A 15845-nucleotide genomic window follows, 5' to 3' on the forward strand; every position below is an offset into this window, starting at 1 on the left:
ACATTAGTGTGTCACTGTGTTGTAGTCTACTTGTGTTAAGAGCTGTCAGGAAATCAACCCTCTCGGTCCTTACCCAACGTTAGAGGCTGTCTAATTTCAAGGCATAATTAACTTTATGCTCAAAATCAATTGTTTCCTGTACGCAGCCAGGGTCCAGGACTGCAAGCAGTGAGAAGCCTATTTGAGCATGAGAAAAAGCAGGAAGCAGCCCTACCTGCCACTCATTAAGACCACAAAAACTCAATACAAGGAGGGGGAGGAGGAGGGATTAGACCTGCTAGTTATACCTGCCGTGCAATTACCACTACTTATTCTTCTAATCTCTCTGTTCTGGAAATAATTGAACTGACGAGAAAAAATAAAAAAAATACGCTCAACGCAGAACACAAAATTTTAGACAATAGTCGGCCAAGACAACAACACCAACAGCAATACTACTACTACAAATAATAATAATAATAATAATAATAATAATAATAATAATAATAATAATAATAATAATAATAATAATACAACTGGCACATTATGCATATTTTTAATCTTCAGCACGTTGTCACCCAAATTATTTTTGGGTGATTTTTAAAATTGTTTTCTATCTTTTTCCACCCAAATCCAAATATATAACCTAATTAAAACCTTGCATGCGGTATTTTGAGATATAAATGAACACAAGAGAAATTTGGGATTAAAACTTTGTGCTTTGGTGCAATAAGATTTCATTTTTACTTTCTGTTTCTTTTATTTTTTTTAACAAGTAACGAAATGTTAAAAACGTGTCTGGGTGTCTTTTTTGTTTATCTATTCATATTGATGTTTGATGACTTTGCTTCCTGCATAAACAGAATGCAAATACATTTTCAAAAATAAAAGTATGGGGAGACGCAAAATAAGGTATATGCTATCAATAATATATTTATTTTAAAGGCAAGTATTGTCTAATTATATCAGATGATTGTTTTATTTGTGTTGTTTTTTAGGGGCTTTTACTGTGAAACTGTTGTGGTCTTGGACGTAGAAAAAATCCCTTTGCAGTAAAAGTCGCTTGTGCTGAATTAGGAGGGGTGGAGAGTCCAAAACCCCAAGAGTCGGCAGCTGATTTGTGGATATTTCTTCTCATTTTTATGAGAATCAGGTAGAGAACCAGCGTTTCTCCTCCTCCTCCTCCTCCTCTTCCTCTATGAGGCTGGTACCCCCCACCACCCCCGGGACCCCTCCGCCCCGCCCTGTTAGAAACGGAGGTAGCTTCAACCCTTTGTCCCTGTTGTGTTGTAGGTGAATCGGAGCACACTTGAACTGAAAGAGGACTTGACCTTTGCCTTTATGTTTCCCCCCAATGTTTGTCTAAATCACAATTGTCTTTTGTGCGCGGACATGAGCGGCCGCGACACGTCTTATTTAGCGGATGGATGATCCTGGTCAGACGGGGGAGAAAAGAGACAGTGGCTCATGTGTTTGGAAACTTTGCTTTTCTTCTCGAAACTAAAAAAAGCCCACAATGAAAAAGTTTAAATAAAAAAGAACAGAAACAGTTGTCAACCAATAATAATAAAAAAACAACACATTATTAATTTATCCCAACTCTCTGCTTTCTGAAAAAAAAAAAATGTTTCCAAGCTTCTCGACGCACGCGCGTCTTATTGCTGGAGCTATAAACTTCTCACCAGCCATGGCAGCAGAAAGGCGCATCCCTGCTGCTCCAGAGGAGCTCTCAGAGGTGGGATTCACGCCTTATAGTGTCAATAAAAACTCTTATATACTATCTATCAAAGCAACGTCTACCTAAAGCAGCTATACTGATAAAGACAAATAGGAGATAATGAAGAAAGACGTTTACGGGCAAACAGTCTCAAGTCTCAAGAGTCAACAGGATGCAACAGCTTTATTGTGTCACAAAGAACACTACAATCATCAAAAAGGTGTCTCTGGTGTCACTTCGTGACCCAAAATTGCGCAAAATTACGCGCAGCCATTTAGCCAATTTGTCTTGACAAACGATCACATGGAATTAAAAAAATATTTTCCTTACAAAGGAGTCAGTTATTTATCATTTACCACAGTTTTTGAAGTGAAGTGACCGAAGTGCTTTATTTTTCCTTTCTTTGAGATTTGTGTTTGATAAGAAATACATTTATATAAACTTTCTAAAACTAATAAGGAAAAAAATACATAAGATGCATGGCCACATATCTTTATGATTTTGATGTTTATTTGTTGTTAATTTACTTTGTTGTTAATTTCTGTATGAAATATGAGGATACTTAAAAAATAATTTACATGTATTTAAATACTAAATATAATACATCAAAAGGTTTTTTTACTTGTGCCAATATAACCATTATTGTATTTTTTAACAGTTAGGGTGTAAAATCAAATATAAATTAAAATAAAAGCAGCAAAAACTTATTTTATGGTTGAGTTTCTTCGCTGCTCCACCACTAAAACACTCAGGCCAAAAGTGGGCCAAAGAGGGAACCTTGAATAGAGAAACACATGCGTGCAGATATATGTAGCAGAACCAAAGCAGTTTGGACGCACGCAGCAGCTTCCCCATAAGCATCACAGTTTGTGTCTGACCCCCCCTCTCCCCACGCAGCCTCCCTGTGTCACTTTTGCACGCTATCTTCATTTCTTCAGTTGGGAAAAAAATCAGCAGAAGAAAGGGAGCTGACTCACAGACATGGTTATGACAGAATAGAAGGGCTGGGTTCATTAATCACGTGACAGCAGAGCCCGTTGTTTCTCTATCATTCAATGACTTTATATGGGGATGATTACATCTGCCATGCTGTCTATTTTATGGAGGGAGTGGGAGGGGGGGTCCTGCCATTATGTCTTTTATATACTGTATAGGAACACAGCTGCATGAACACACTAACTTTTGGCGCAATAAATGTTTGAAGAAAAACCTCTGAAATGAACATGATTGAAGTTTTTGAGATCATCTTCCACACAAAAATAGTCTGCTCTGCAGACGAGTAACACGTTTCAGGAGCAGAGGTGTTACCCCAAAAGGAGCACCCTTTTTCCATGCTCCCTTCTTCCTCCTCCTCCTCGGAGGTGAAGATCAGAGGGTGATAACAAGGATTACCACTTGACTGTGAAATCTCGGTGCCCTCTCAGGGCTTCCAGGATGTCATAATTAATGTTTTGAGGCAAAATTTTAAACAAAGCAGACTGGAAATGTGGGCCTTCAGGGCTAAAAGAAAATGTGTGGAATTTCATATGTCTGCCATTAAGTCTGCAGTCCCACATTTTCCCAGTTACATTTTCACTTTCCTCTCACTCTGAACCAATTAAAGGGCTGCAGTTTAAGAGCCCCCAAGAAAAAAAATTGATTGTGAGTAAAATCTTGTATTTTCCTGTCCATAAAAGTTACAAATGTCTGAAATTACTAAAGAAATGTGCACAGATTTAGGAGAAAAGACTCTCGCAAGCTAAATCAGTTCTTTTCCTTTTCCCTGGAACTTGGAAGTAACAAAAAGACTCCTCCTCTATCATCTCCTCCCCATAACTTCGCTTCTTTTCGGTCCGCAGATCAAAGGCCTCGGAGATGGTGTCCCAAAGATGGTACATTGTTGAAATGACAGCGGGCACAATGCGGGGAGAAAGCGTGGTCTATCAGAGATGTCAGCGCGCAGAAAGGAGAGGGAGGAGAGGCTGGGAAAGGCCCGGGTGTCGATTTAATTCCGCGACTGGAGGAATTTGAAGCTGGCTGATGTGGCCAAGTCGGTTTCTGCTCTGAATTTTAGCAGCAGGCATTTGTGATCCGTGTCTTGTGGGGAATATTCGGTAAATCAGAGTTCCGAAAGGAAACGAGGGAGTTTAATGTGTGCGTGACAGTGAATTTCGGCTAGTGTTGGTAAAAAAAGAGCACCTAAAACGATTAAGACTTATTTTAAAAGGAAAAATGAACATGTGGTGGGGGAATCATATCTAGTTAATAAAGTACGGGGTTAAAGCTAAATTAAACGTTGCGTAAAAGGAGTGTAAATGTCATTTTATCAGTGAACACAAAAAAGGGGACATTCTGTTTGGCGCGCACACACTGGAGCGCCTTGGCTCGGCAACCTGCTGCTCCAACAAAGCCTTTAATAGTTGAAAATCACCCGAAACGACTGCAGCCCTGACATTTTCCAAATAAATATTTGTATTCATGTGAGAAATGAGGATTTGAGCAAGGAGTCAAAAGCCGACACTGACACAAAAAAGCAAGCTTGAATGCAGGTATTGTTCTCGGCTTTCAAATTCTGATTCACCATATCATAACCCCTGCTAGGAAAAAACATCAATATCCCGGCGGAAAAGACGCGTTTCTATGGAAAAGCGAAGAATTCTTTCCCCCTTTTTGCGCATAGCAGATCTGGCGCAAGGAAAAGGCGGAGGGAATCACAAGGATCAAAGGCTTGACTAAAAAAAGAAAAGATGGACGGATTGGCGTTTTTTGTGTTAATAATACTTTCCTCTGCAACTGAAACTGTCTTTATGAAATAATTCAGATGCTTAAATTGTTTTTGTAGTTTTTAGCCATTTATTTTCCGTAAAAGCTGCATTTGCTTTGTCAGAAATCATATAGGGCTAATCAAATACACTTTTTAAAATATTACATTTATAGGCTTGTAAAAATATGATCACATTTTGAATTTAAAAATTAAAATTTAACTTTCTATAACTGTATTTCCTATGGGAGCCCGAGAACTTTTCTTCTTTAAATGTCTCAATTTTAAGGCCTGTGCGCATTTCATCCAAACACCTTTTCATGTTCCTCTGCGCCCCACCAAAAAAGAGAAAGATATAAAAAAAAGAAAAATAAACAGGACTAACAGGAGACTAGTCCTTTTGTTGTCCCCAAAGCAGCTGCCCAGCCCTCCATTATTTCTGAGCGTACTGACCGCATCCTTCCCGCTGCCCCCTCACCAGCCCGCTGCACAAAAAGAGAGGGATGTTCTGCTTGCATGCGTAACACTGTCGTTCCAGCCCTGAGCAGTCCTCTTGCACTCTATTGAAAAGAGTGGGAGTAGTGGACACAGGCTGATCTGTGGAATACAAAGGCTCTCCATAGAGTCCCATTGGAGTGAAAGGAATGAAGGGGCTGGAAATTTCTGAAAAGAGAGTTGGAAGATTTAGAAAAAGAGCGGAAGTTTTGTTGTGCTTGATTTCCCCTTTCTGACGAGCTATGGAGTGGATGGAAAAACCCACTTGTAGTCTGCTGACTCACCTTTTGTTAACATAAAATAAATGAAATTAATTTTTCATTAAGCTTTAAACTTTGGGCAGTGATGTGAGTGAATATAGGGTCAAATTAAGTTTCTTTTTGCCTCATGTGAATCCAATTTTTGACCTATATGGTAAAAAAAAGAACTCAAAGAAAAAAGTATGAGAAAAGTGATTAGCATCAAGAGGCGGGAAGAAGGTGAAAACGGATCTGGTTCAAAAAGTTCAAGTGTGTTGCCTGGCAGAGGTGTGCCCTCAGGGGAATCCCACGCTGGCAAGGTTTATGTGGACACACACGCACTTTCAACAAGGATTGAATATGACCCTGTTGTTTCAAAACGGCCCCCTGATTTATACCCATCAAGGTTTAAGGGGCCCATCATGTCTGTTGAAATAGAGGTGTTGACAGCCACACTTGACAGCTTCTGGCTCATACTGTTTTAATGTTGGCATGTCGTTGCTGTCTCACGCACTGTACTCTGCTCACCATGTCCAGTCACTGTGCATTGAGTGGCAAAGTGTTTAATGTGTTGCTTGTGTTGCTTTGACTTTGCTGCTGTGCATGCCCTGTTTTTACACAAACCAAGGGCTTTAAAAAGTGGTTGCAAAAACCAAAGGTTATCTCCATGCTTCTTGTACGAGGAAAGGTATGGCCTTCCGTGTGCTGCATTCCCAACAAACTGCAGAATAAAGACACAAATGAGCGCAGCAGCACAGTGCCAGAGGACTCATATCCATAGGGAAAGTCATGCAGCCTGAGAATCCTCTTCAGAGGCACATTCCACAGGTCACAGTGCAGACACCACGCAGTCAGACCCATTTCATCCTCATCAACATTTGTGTGGGCAGCACAGCCACCCTGAGGCCAAAAGAAACACACTCGGGATTCTCAGTCTATAGTTAGCAGAAGGGCCGGCTCCTCTGGCTCCAATAGCACAGGAGCAACTGACACCAACGACCCTCTGATGGCTCGAGCTGGTGAATAAGGAAAAACACGCCGCCTGATCGTGTTTAAACCTACTTTCTGCGTTCAGGTTGAACTGTAACTGAGACGCAAATGAAGGCGACTTCACAGCAGGTCTCACGCGCATTGCATAAATAAAAAAGACCTTATGTTTTGCTACCAGGTTATTCCAGTCTCAAGCATATGCTATTTTAACTCCATGTGCTGCCTGTTGTGTTATAATTACATCATCCTGAGCCCTGTCATTCAGACACCAGCAATGTGAAGGATGTAAACCCTGTGGCCAGCTATATATCAGCCTTCTTTGTGTGACATTTACACACAGCTCTGGTCTTGTGTAATTGTGAGTTTACTGTTCTGTCAAATTTTTAATGTCTTGTAAAACACCCAGCAATTTATAATGTACAGTGAGTGGGGTGATGCTCTCTGTGTGGCTGGAGGAGGCAGGCATGTGCAGTGGTGGTTTTACAGTGGTGCACGCGTGTTCAGAATGGCAGCACACACTATTACATTTTTCCGACTTTAATTCAGGCAATACAAAAAACTCTCATGGGACGAGAGTGTGTCTCAATTTCCTCCAAACTGCGCTTCAAAGTAAAGTCCAGGATTTTGCCTGCATTCATATGCTTCTGAAAGACACCGTCCTTTATTCGTGCAATTTAAAATATTTTCATTTCATTTTAAACCAAGTTTTGTCTTTTTTGGGGTCACGGGTCTGCCTGAGCAGACCCAGGCACTTGTGGGTACACCCTGGGCAGGTCACCATTCTGTCACAGGGCCACATTCACACACACCTAGTGGCAATGTAGAGTAACCAATTAACGTATGAAGCAGGATTTTGGACAGTGGGAGGAAGCCAGAGTCCCCGGAGAAAACCCACACATGGATGGGGAGAACATGCAAACTCCACATTGGGGATTCTGTTTCAGGTCCCCCAGCCGGGACTTCAACCGAGGCCTTCCTGCTGTGAGGCAAGAGCGCTAACCACTGCGCCACCCAATTTTATTTTACAAATTTGAAATCAACAGTCGAAAAACAATAGATAAACACATTTTCAGACACACTAACTTCTTTGTGCTATCTTTCAATACAAAATATTATGAAAAAAAAATACAAGCACAAATCAGTTAATATTGCGATCTTACGATTTATGAGAATGCAAAGGAGTAATTCATATTTTATTAATATTAATATTTTATGTTGATTTAAATTAGTGTTGATGTCGATTTAAATTAAATTGGTTTATTTCAAGCGTTAATTGATGAAAATACGACAAAAAATGTACACATGCAGAGATCAATGGTAGGTAAATAACAGTCTCTTTGTGAACTTCAAACTAAAAGTGAATTTCATCTAAAAAATAGAAACAGGTTAAAAGTCTTTGTTTTATTTATTGAGATAAAAGGGAAAAACCCCAGTTTAAGTAAATACTTCAAAATCTAAAATTTGAATGAACTACAGTTTTTTTGCATCAATATAAAGAAAAAACATAAAAAGTGACATGTAACTAAATATTTTTAAGATTTTCAACCAATTCTGTGGACATCAAACTGATTATACATATAGGTGTTAAAGTTTAAGTAAGCAATAGAAATTAAAGAGGGTTAAAATTCCAACACAAAAAATGAATTTTGTGTGTGTGTGTATGTGTGAAGGTGTTTGTTTTTGCATTTTAAAAGTTTTTTTTTTTTAAAGATATATAGCACTTTGTACTACATATGTAAAAAAGGTGCTTTATAAATAAATCTTGATATGTGAAAATAATTATTTCAATGCGCAGTTGAAGTGAAATATTGATATATCATTTATGAACATTTAGTTTGGTTTAGGATCTTGTTATTAGACCTAAGCCTTCCGTGTTTTTTTTTCTTTCTTTCCTTTTCGTGCAGGTCATTTAATATGTACTGTATGTTGTATTTGGCATTTTTATTTATTTATTTTTAGTTAAACAAAACTTTTTTATGAAAAAAATTCAAGCACAAACAACTTTGGCTTAATAGGTTGAGTACAAGATGAAGAAGAAACAGGAAAAAAACTGCATTGTTGTCTTCCTTTGGATATTTCATGAGTTCTTCAACAAATTATATAGTTGAAAGATTGAGAGACACAAACCCCAGAAGTTATTTATGCTTGTAACAGGCTGCATGAATAATACCAATTGTTTTTGAGCGAAAATCGTTTGGTGACACAGCCCAAGGAAACATCCATAAAAAGGATGAAGAGAAGAAAATAAAAGCTGGATAAATTAGCCACAAACTTCTAAAATTTGAGTCAATGGACTGAAAATTGTTTAATGCATTGGTTCATTTGTGTGACCAGTATACAAATGTGCATAGTTCCTTTTGTTTTGATGTGAAAGACAAGAAGGCCCATGCTGCAGTTTATCGGGCTGAATAGGAATGCAGCTTAGTGAATGTACAAAGGCGAGGAGAAAGTGGCTTGAAGTAATGCTGAACACATGGTGGTTGAAATGTGTTCAGCTCAAAGCAGTGTCCGCTTCAACTTGTCTGTTTATCACCGTGGGGAACTTGACGTTTGGGAATTGAGGCTCCATGCATGGTTGCCATGCATTGGCCCTTACGTTTTGCACATGTAGGTAAACAATCCTGCCTTGTCTGCTGAGAGGCCTGCATTTATACATTGGGTGCAAAACATGTGTTGCAGCCAAAGTCGCATCAAAGGTCACTAAACTATGCTTTGAACACTTCAAAGCTGGGGGATGAGACTGTAGCTTTTAAGTTTTATGGCAGGTGTAAGCAGGGGTTGCTGACCAGCCCAGGGTGGTCTGCTCCTTGGTCTTCATGAACTGCTCTGGTTCTCTTGGTGGAGGTGGTTTGTAGGGCCAAGGCGTCGGGGGCAGGGGTACGGCCCACCGACCAGGCGGTGTCCAGAGTGTCTTCGTGCTGCAAACCACATTTGGACTCCTTGGATGTGAAAGGGTTTCTGGGGGAACCCACTGGACACAGGCAGACGTCCACTTCAAGGGTCTCTGGTTTCAGAGGACCTCAGCAGGGTACGTCTCAGGCCTGTGTCAGACCCATTTGGAAACAGATACAGTGGCTGAGAGCAGAAAGGGGGTGAAGGCCTGATGACCACAAAGTGACCACAATGCTGTGCCCTCCCCTGACAGACAGAAACTGACCCTATAGCAAGTTCAAAGGATCCAGAGGGGTCTTGTCAAAGTCCATTTGACAGAGTTCATTCATCCCAGCTCAGATTGGCTTCGCTGCATTAGTAAAAATACCAAACTTCAAAGATGTTAAGAATATTGATAAGATTTTTTATTTATTCCTGCCAAGCAAATCTGCAGCAGCCCATGCACCTCGGATATTTCTATTGTCCATTCCAAAGGTTCACACTTAAATGGGGCAAATGTGTTGCAAAAAAACAAAATAAAACAAAAAAACTTACTTTTAGATGCTTGTCGTCTCCTGGTCTTCTGATTATTCAGCCATTAGATCTATTAATCTGCCAGAAAAAGAACATTGTATGATTTTAATTTGGTAACGTGCTAATATTTTGTTCAAAATCATTCAAAAGAAATCCTTTTTTTGTTCAGAAAAAAATGCAACCAATAAATGAGCTTTCCTACTTCAAGCTGTACAAGTTCACGTTCGGGAATGACTAAGTTCTCTCTGTTGGGAGTGCTTTAAGACACCGCATTGATAACATTCATGTCAACACAAAGTGCTTTAATAACTCCTCTGGTGGAAGAGGCTGCGAAATTGATCATTTTGAATGCCTTACAATATTCATAATTGTGCGAGTGGAATAGAAGGTGCTTTGCGCGTGCTTGATGATCCTGCTATGACAAGTCTGTAACAGCCTGCTCTCCTTGAAGACTTGAAGACCCAAAAGCACATTTAGAAAAGCCATTACGAGCCCGGGGTGAAGCAGGTGTGCAGCACTTCACAGATGGCTGGGAGCGCGGTTAACAAGAGAATAGTAAACACCCCAAAACTTTTATCTTTGATGTGCGATTGTTTTAACAAGTGCACAGCTCCAACCTGCCTAAGCAGCGGAATGTGAGGTCAGTTCACACCCTTGATTTGACTGACTCCTACTGACAAAGTCCTGCTTTTGGGGTCACTTCTTAATTTTGCTGCCAGCTTTTAGTGATACAACACGCCAGATCTAAAAGTTAGTGAGGTAATGGAGCTCTTACCCAGCCTTTATTAATAGTTCTCTATTTAAAAAGCAACACTTCATCCTCTCAAACGTTATCCGCTCAGAGCGTCGGGCTTCTTTCTGTTTTATTGTTTCATGGAGACGCTGAACTAAGATGATTAAAAGTACATTACCTGGAGCTTCTTGGAATGAGCTATGCTAAATTAGCTGGTTTCTATGCTCTGATAGATTGAACTTCCAAGGACACATTCAACATGCTTTGTTTTTCTGTCCCCTGTCATCACCTATTATCAAAGACAAATTTTCAATATCGCAACGGGAGTCCAATTAAGGATTTACAATGTGACAGTATTTTTCACTTTAATTACCATACTCTGCGCAAGCCTTGACGCATTTCCTTATTTATCAAACAACCTCACGGAATACGATTAATCAGATAAAGCAGATTGTTAGAGTCTATACTTGTAACTTCTTTTCAGCTGAGAGAAACAAAAACTCAGGGCCCAGAAAATCCATCTGTGCGGTTGCTCGAATGATATTTAGCTATAAACGGATGAAAAGAAGGGGATTAAAATATTACAGTTCTCATGTTCAATAAGTACGCCACAGGTTTCTAAATTACAAAAGGCTGTGGGGCTTAGAACAAAACCTAAGGTCAGGCATATAAATTGATTTTTACATCACATTGGGCAAACAGTTGGATTCCTTATTTATCTAGTGTGATAAAACATGAGTGGATGGCAGCGTTCATGCAATGCGGTCGCTGCCCTCGACTGGTCCATAATATTTGACGCTGCCATCATTCTTGCTACTTAAACTCTAAATGTCACATTGTTGGCGATGACTGCAGCAGTGGCGGAGTTAAGTGTCTTCAAATTGAAATATCCTGTGGGTTTACAGTGTGCCTTTGGAGCCAATAAATGTACTTTGGTCTCAGATAAATGTTTCCCTTTGTGGGTCTGCAGGGTAAAGCGATATGATGACAGTTCCTCTGTTAAACACCCAGATGTTCTTTGAATAATCATGTCATTTCATGAGAGAATGCAATAACTAAAAACTAGGACGGCTCTTGTCGTGATGGTTCCCTACAAGCAAGGCCCGCAGTAGTTTGAAGCTACCCATTGGATCCCGCTTAGTGTCCAATTTTCTTTCAGCATCTCCACCAGCTTCTTTGTGTGACCCTGCAAATATCCTCTGGGCCTCTTCATTAGTCTATGGGGCCTGTGTGCAAGGCTCTCCAGTTAATTTGCCCTGGCAGGACTGTTTCCTCCACTGGAGAGCGGCTAGAGAAAAAAAAGAAAAACAACCCGGTTGCATTCACTTGAGGATTCACGGAGGCACACTTGATGCGAACATGCAGCAGGTTTCTGTTTCTCTCTCTTTTTTACATATTCTACTCATCCTCATCCTTTTGAAGTGCTTCAGCAAGTGTCTCACACAACTCATTGGCTTGTTTATTGCCAGCTTTTTGGTCTGATCTTGTCATGCACTGGTGATGCGAGCAGAGTGGTGGTGCTTCTTTCTATTTTTTTTTTTTTTTTGTATTGTTTGGCCGACCACTTGCTGCTACAATTGACCTGCAAGTGGAGCTGATGACCAAGATGACTAACCCCTGGGGAGTTCAAGTCAGGGAAATCATGCGAGAGATGGAGGGAGACAGCCAGTGAAAGCAAGAGACCAAGACCACAACACACACACACACACAACACAGACGTTTGAGCACACGCGCCGGACACACTGTATTTCAACAGCGCTTTTAGAGGTTGAAGTGTTTGCGACGAGGAGAGAAGCCACATTTAGGCCGTTGTCTCGTTTGGGTTCAGGATCTCCTAGTGAGATGCTGGCATGATGAGGCTGGCTCTGACAGGTGCTGCCATCCCGACAGTGCAGCCAGGCCACCAACCAGACAGGAGATGTCTGCTCAAGCCGCGGAAGATCCAGAGCCGTGCTGGGAGCGTGATCCCAACTTGGCACCAACCACAGCAACAATCAGCTTCACTGATTTAATCGTGTCACTCTTGGGGGAAAAAGAAGTTGGTGTGGAAAGAGGAGAAGAGCATGGTTGCTTTCATTCAATTGTTACATTTTGTTGGTGCAAACCCACCATCTCTCCTGAGGTTTAAATCATCAAACAGGATGCTTCTTCCATGTGTGATATGAGGCAGACAGAGAAGCCAAAAGGAGAGAAATTCTCACAATGAAACACTTAGAAACATGTCTTTCTCACCTTTGGAATTGTTTTTTCACGTGGAAAGCATCAAGCTTTTTTTCTCCTTTAAATAAGAATGGGTTATATCCCGAGTCACTATGACTTATATTCGTTTCAGCAAGGCAAATGTTTCTAAAGACAGCTTGATCAGGCGTTAGGAAGACTGACGGGAAAAGGAAAAGAAATAGAGAGCATATGAGGGAGATGGAGACCAGGTGGAAATGTTTGGACACATCCATAAAATAGTAACAAGACATTCACAGATCCTCTGCTGCTTCTTTTCACACTAAATATAGGAGAAAAATAACTTTCCAAAGGACAAGATCAACACAGTGGAGTTGTAAAGGGATCCAATGACTGTGAAAAAGATGCATTAAACGTGTCATGTTGATGAGATTGAATCAGTCAGCTTAATTTGAGACTTTTGGCTTAGCTCAGTCTGCACATGACCTAGTCTGAGGTTTGCTGGACAGCGTCCAGATCCTTTTCCCTGGAGTAGTTGAGGGCTGCGTCTCTTTGTTCAGGGACTCCCAGAAAAGGATTTTTCTGGTCCTTTTAATTGAGAATAGGGAAATATTTAGGGTTTTCACTCAGATTGGTTGTCACATGGATTGTCAGATGTTCAAGTTGGAAGCATATTTGATTTTTTAAAAATCATTTTACAGTGTGTCAACTCATTTTGGAAGCAGTTTTCATGGTGTATGAAGCTTAAAGGCAGAAATATTCCTACTTTAGTACATCTTAGTGGACACAAGACGCTAATAGATGATTGTAATTTCCTTGCAGAAAGATCATGTCCTCCAACTGCTTCCTATGTCCTATACTCACTCATTAAAATAAATATTCTCGGTTTGCTTTTTGAAGTTTAACTTTGAAGTGTTTAAATTATGAAGTTGCGCTCACGAAGTGACCATTTTTCTGCTCATCCCTCAGCTCTGCGAGTTACAGGGGGTCGAATCGTCAGGGTGAAATTGTAGGTCTACAGATGTTTTCAAGATGTTTTTTCTGTCAGTTGCAGATTATCCCCTGTAGCAAAATCTCATTAAAGTGCAATTTACAGAGCTGCACTGATGTTGCCATCAACCAAAATTAAAGGCATTAATTTTTCAAGGAAGTTCACCGAAGTCCTCGCAATAAATGATGTAGCACTTTGTAAGAATGATTTGCCAAAGTATTATTTCGGGAGAAGAAATTAACTCACATTAACAGAGCGAGGGGATTGGACATGGGCTGCAAAAAAGATGTGCAAATGTGACCATTTAGTCAGAGCGTTTCGGTACGGAGACATGCATATTAGGGCTTCCATGCTGGGACAGATGAGGGAAGAGGGAAATCTGAAACCCTGATGGAGGTTATAACGCAGACACACTGAGAGAGACGTGTTCACTGGAGGGCTGAGACACAGAGTCTTCTCGATTCACTGCAGCTGAAGGCAGGAGCTCTTAAAAACAATTACCTGCTTAAAGATGCAATGTTTTTGGTACTCTAAAGCAAAATGTGTCAGAATGAAAGATGCTTTTTATAAAAATATGAATGTATAAGATAACTAATGTATAAAACTTTTTTTTGTCTAAGACTCAAACTGAAAAAAAGGTTTAAAAATCAGTGATTTTCACTCAAAAACTGTTTTGTTTTGAAATATCTGGTTTTAAAATAAAATTTTGCAAGTTTTGTTGCTTATTTTGAAAGCAAAAGTGTTTTAAAATGCTGTATTTCTGGTTTTCTGTTCGTAATGTGAGGAAAATTTAAAAAAGAAAAGGAAAATAGAAAGGAAAAAATAGTAAAATTGCACTGCCCAAAATCCCAAAACAATTGTAAAAAGAAATGTTGATATCGGAAATCCATAAAGAGACATAAAGAGACATCTTACTTTAAATTAGGTAGAAAAAAATGTACGCAAATTCAAATTCAAATATCTTCAAATAAATATATTAAGTTTTAAGAATGTGCACAATATGCTTACATATAATAATAATAATAACATAAATAATAATGATAAACACCTTCTCCTTTTTTTCATATAAAAAAATCATTATACCATAAATAATAGCTGACATGGATGTTGACTTGTATTAACTTTAGAACGCCCTGAACGGACTGCGGCGCACAGAGCGGCCGGCGATCCCGCAACAGTCTTGGAGGCTTCAGGCTTTGATTTATAGTGATGCGGACGTCCTCCTGCAGACCAGCAAGGGACTTAAAAAGTGCAGCCTAATTTCGTACAGGCCGCTGATTTATGCTGCTCTTTATAATTGGGAAACGGTGCAATTAACATTCAGACTGGTGGTTTGAATAGATCCGGCTTTAGGTGAAACATTTATCTGTGGCGACATTTAACCACAGTTAGTTGCACCATTATTGAGTCGCTATCATTACTTTTTTTTTAATCCACTAGAAAAGTTTCTCCTTCACAGTCGAGGGCCACACTTTTGTTCCCAAGTTGAAGGTCTGTCTGGGCAAAACAAAGTCAGGCGGATATATATTTAATTGAGTTAAGTCGTGACAAAGATGTCGCAGCATGCCGCGGCCAGCCTGTCCGCTGCAGATTAGAAAGAGAGCGCGCGCGGCACAGTCCCGCGCGCCCAAAGCTTTGTTTTTGTCCCTCGCTCACGCCGCCGGGGCGTAAAGTCAAAGCTGATCAGCAAAGACGCTCTGGTCTATTCTGCATTTTTACCTGATTTCATCTCATCCCACCTGCTGTCTCGGGTTAAGTTATTTAAATGCAGCTTCTGTGGGGACACTGCACATGCTCAGAATGCCATTGTTTCTTCTTCTTTCTTCTGAAAAACAGAAATGATTTGCCAGGAAATTACGGGCCTCGCCAGGGCAGGTCTTTTGCATACTGATTTTGTTAGACTTACCTCCTGCAGTCAACGTTGGATATGACCATTAGTGAGGACCCTGCAATGTGCTTTATTTTATGACAGAATCAATGAACCAGCTTTGGGCCAAATCGAGCAAATCTTTGGACAAAGTCTTGCAAATAGATGCAGGAATTTTCCAATAGAGGAGGCTAAAAAGCTCCTAAGCAGTTCACCTTTTTTTCTTCTTAATGAGACATTTTATTTTTCTGCAGTATTCTGTGTGAAAATGCAATATATATCATTTATCATCTCTGACCTTTCGTCCACGTTGACCTTTTTTTGGGCACCTTCACCCCTCTGCAACCTCCTCTGAGCAAGATAGAATTACACAGCACCATATATCTGCTCAAATTATGCAGCCAAAGCAGAAACAAAAATTTAAAAGGTGAAAGGAAATATTTTTAACAAGCTGAAAAATAAGCACCAATCCATCTATCGGATGTGTTTGAAAAAAAAAAAAGCAAAAGGC

Source organism: Oryzias latipes, chromosome 20 (assembly GCF_002234675.1).
Source record: "Oryzias latipes chromosome 20, ASM223467v1".
Lineage (NCBI taxonomy): Eukaryota > Metazoa > Chordata > Actinopteri > Beloniformes > Adrianichthyidae > Oryzias > Oryzias latipes.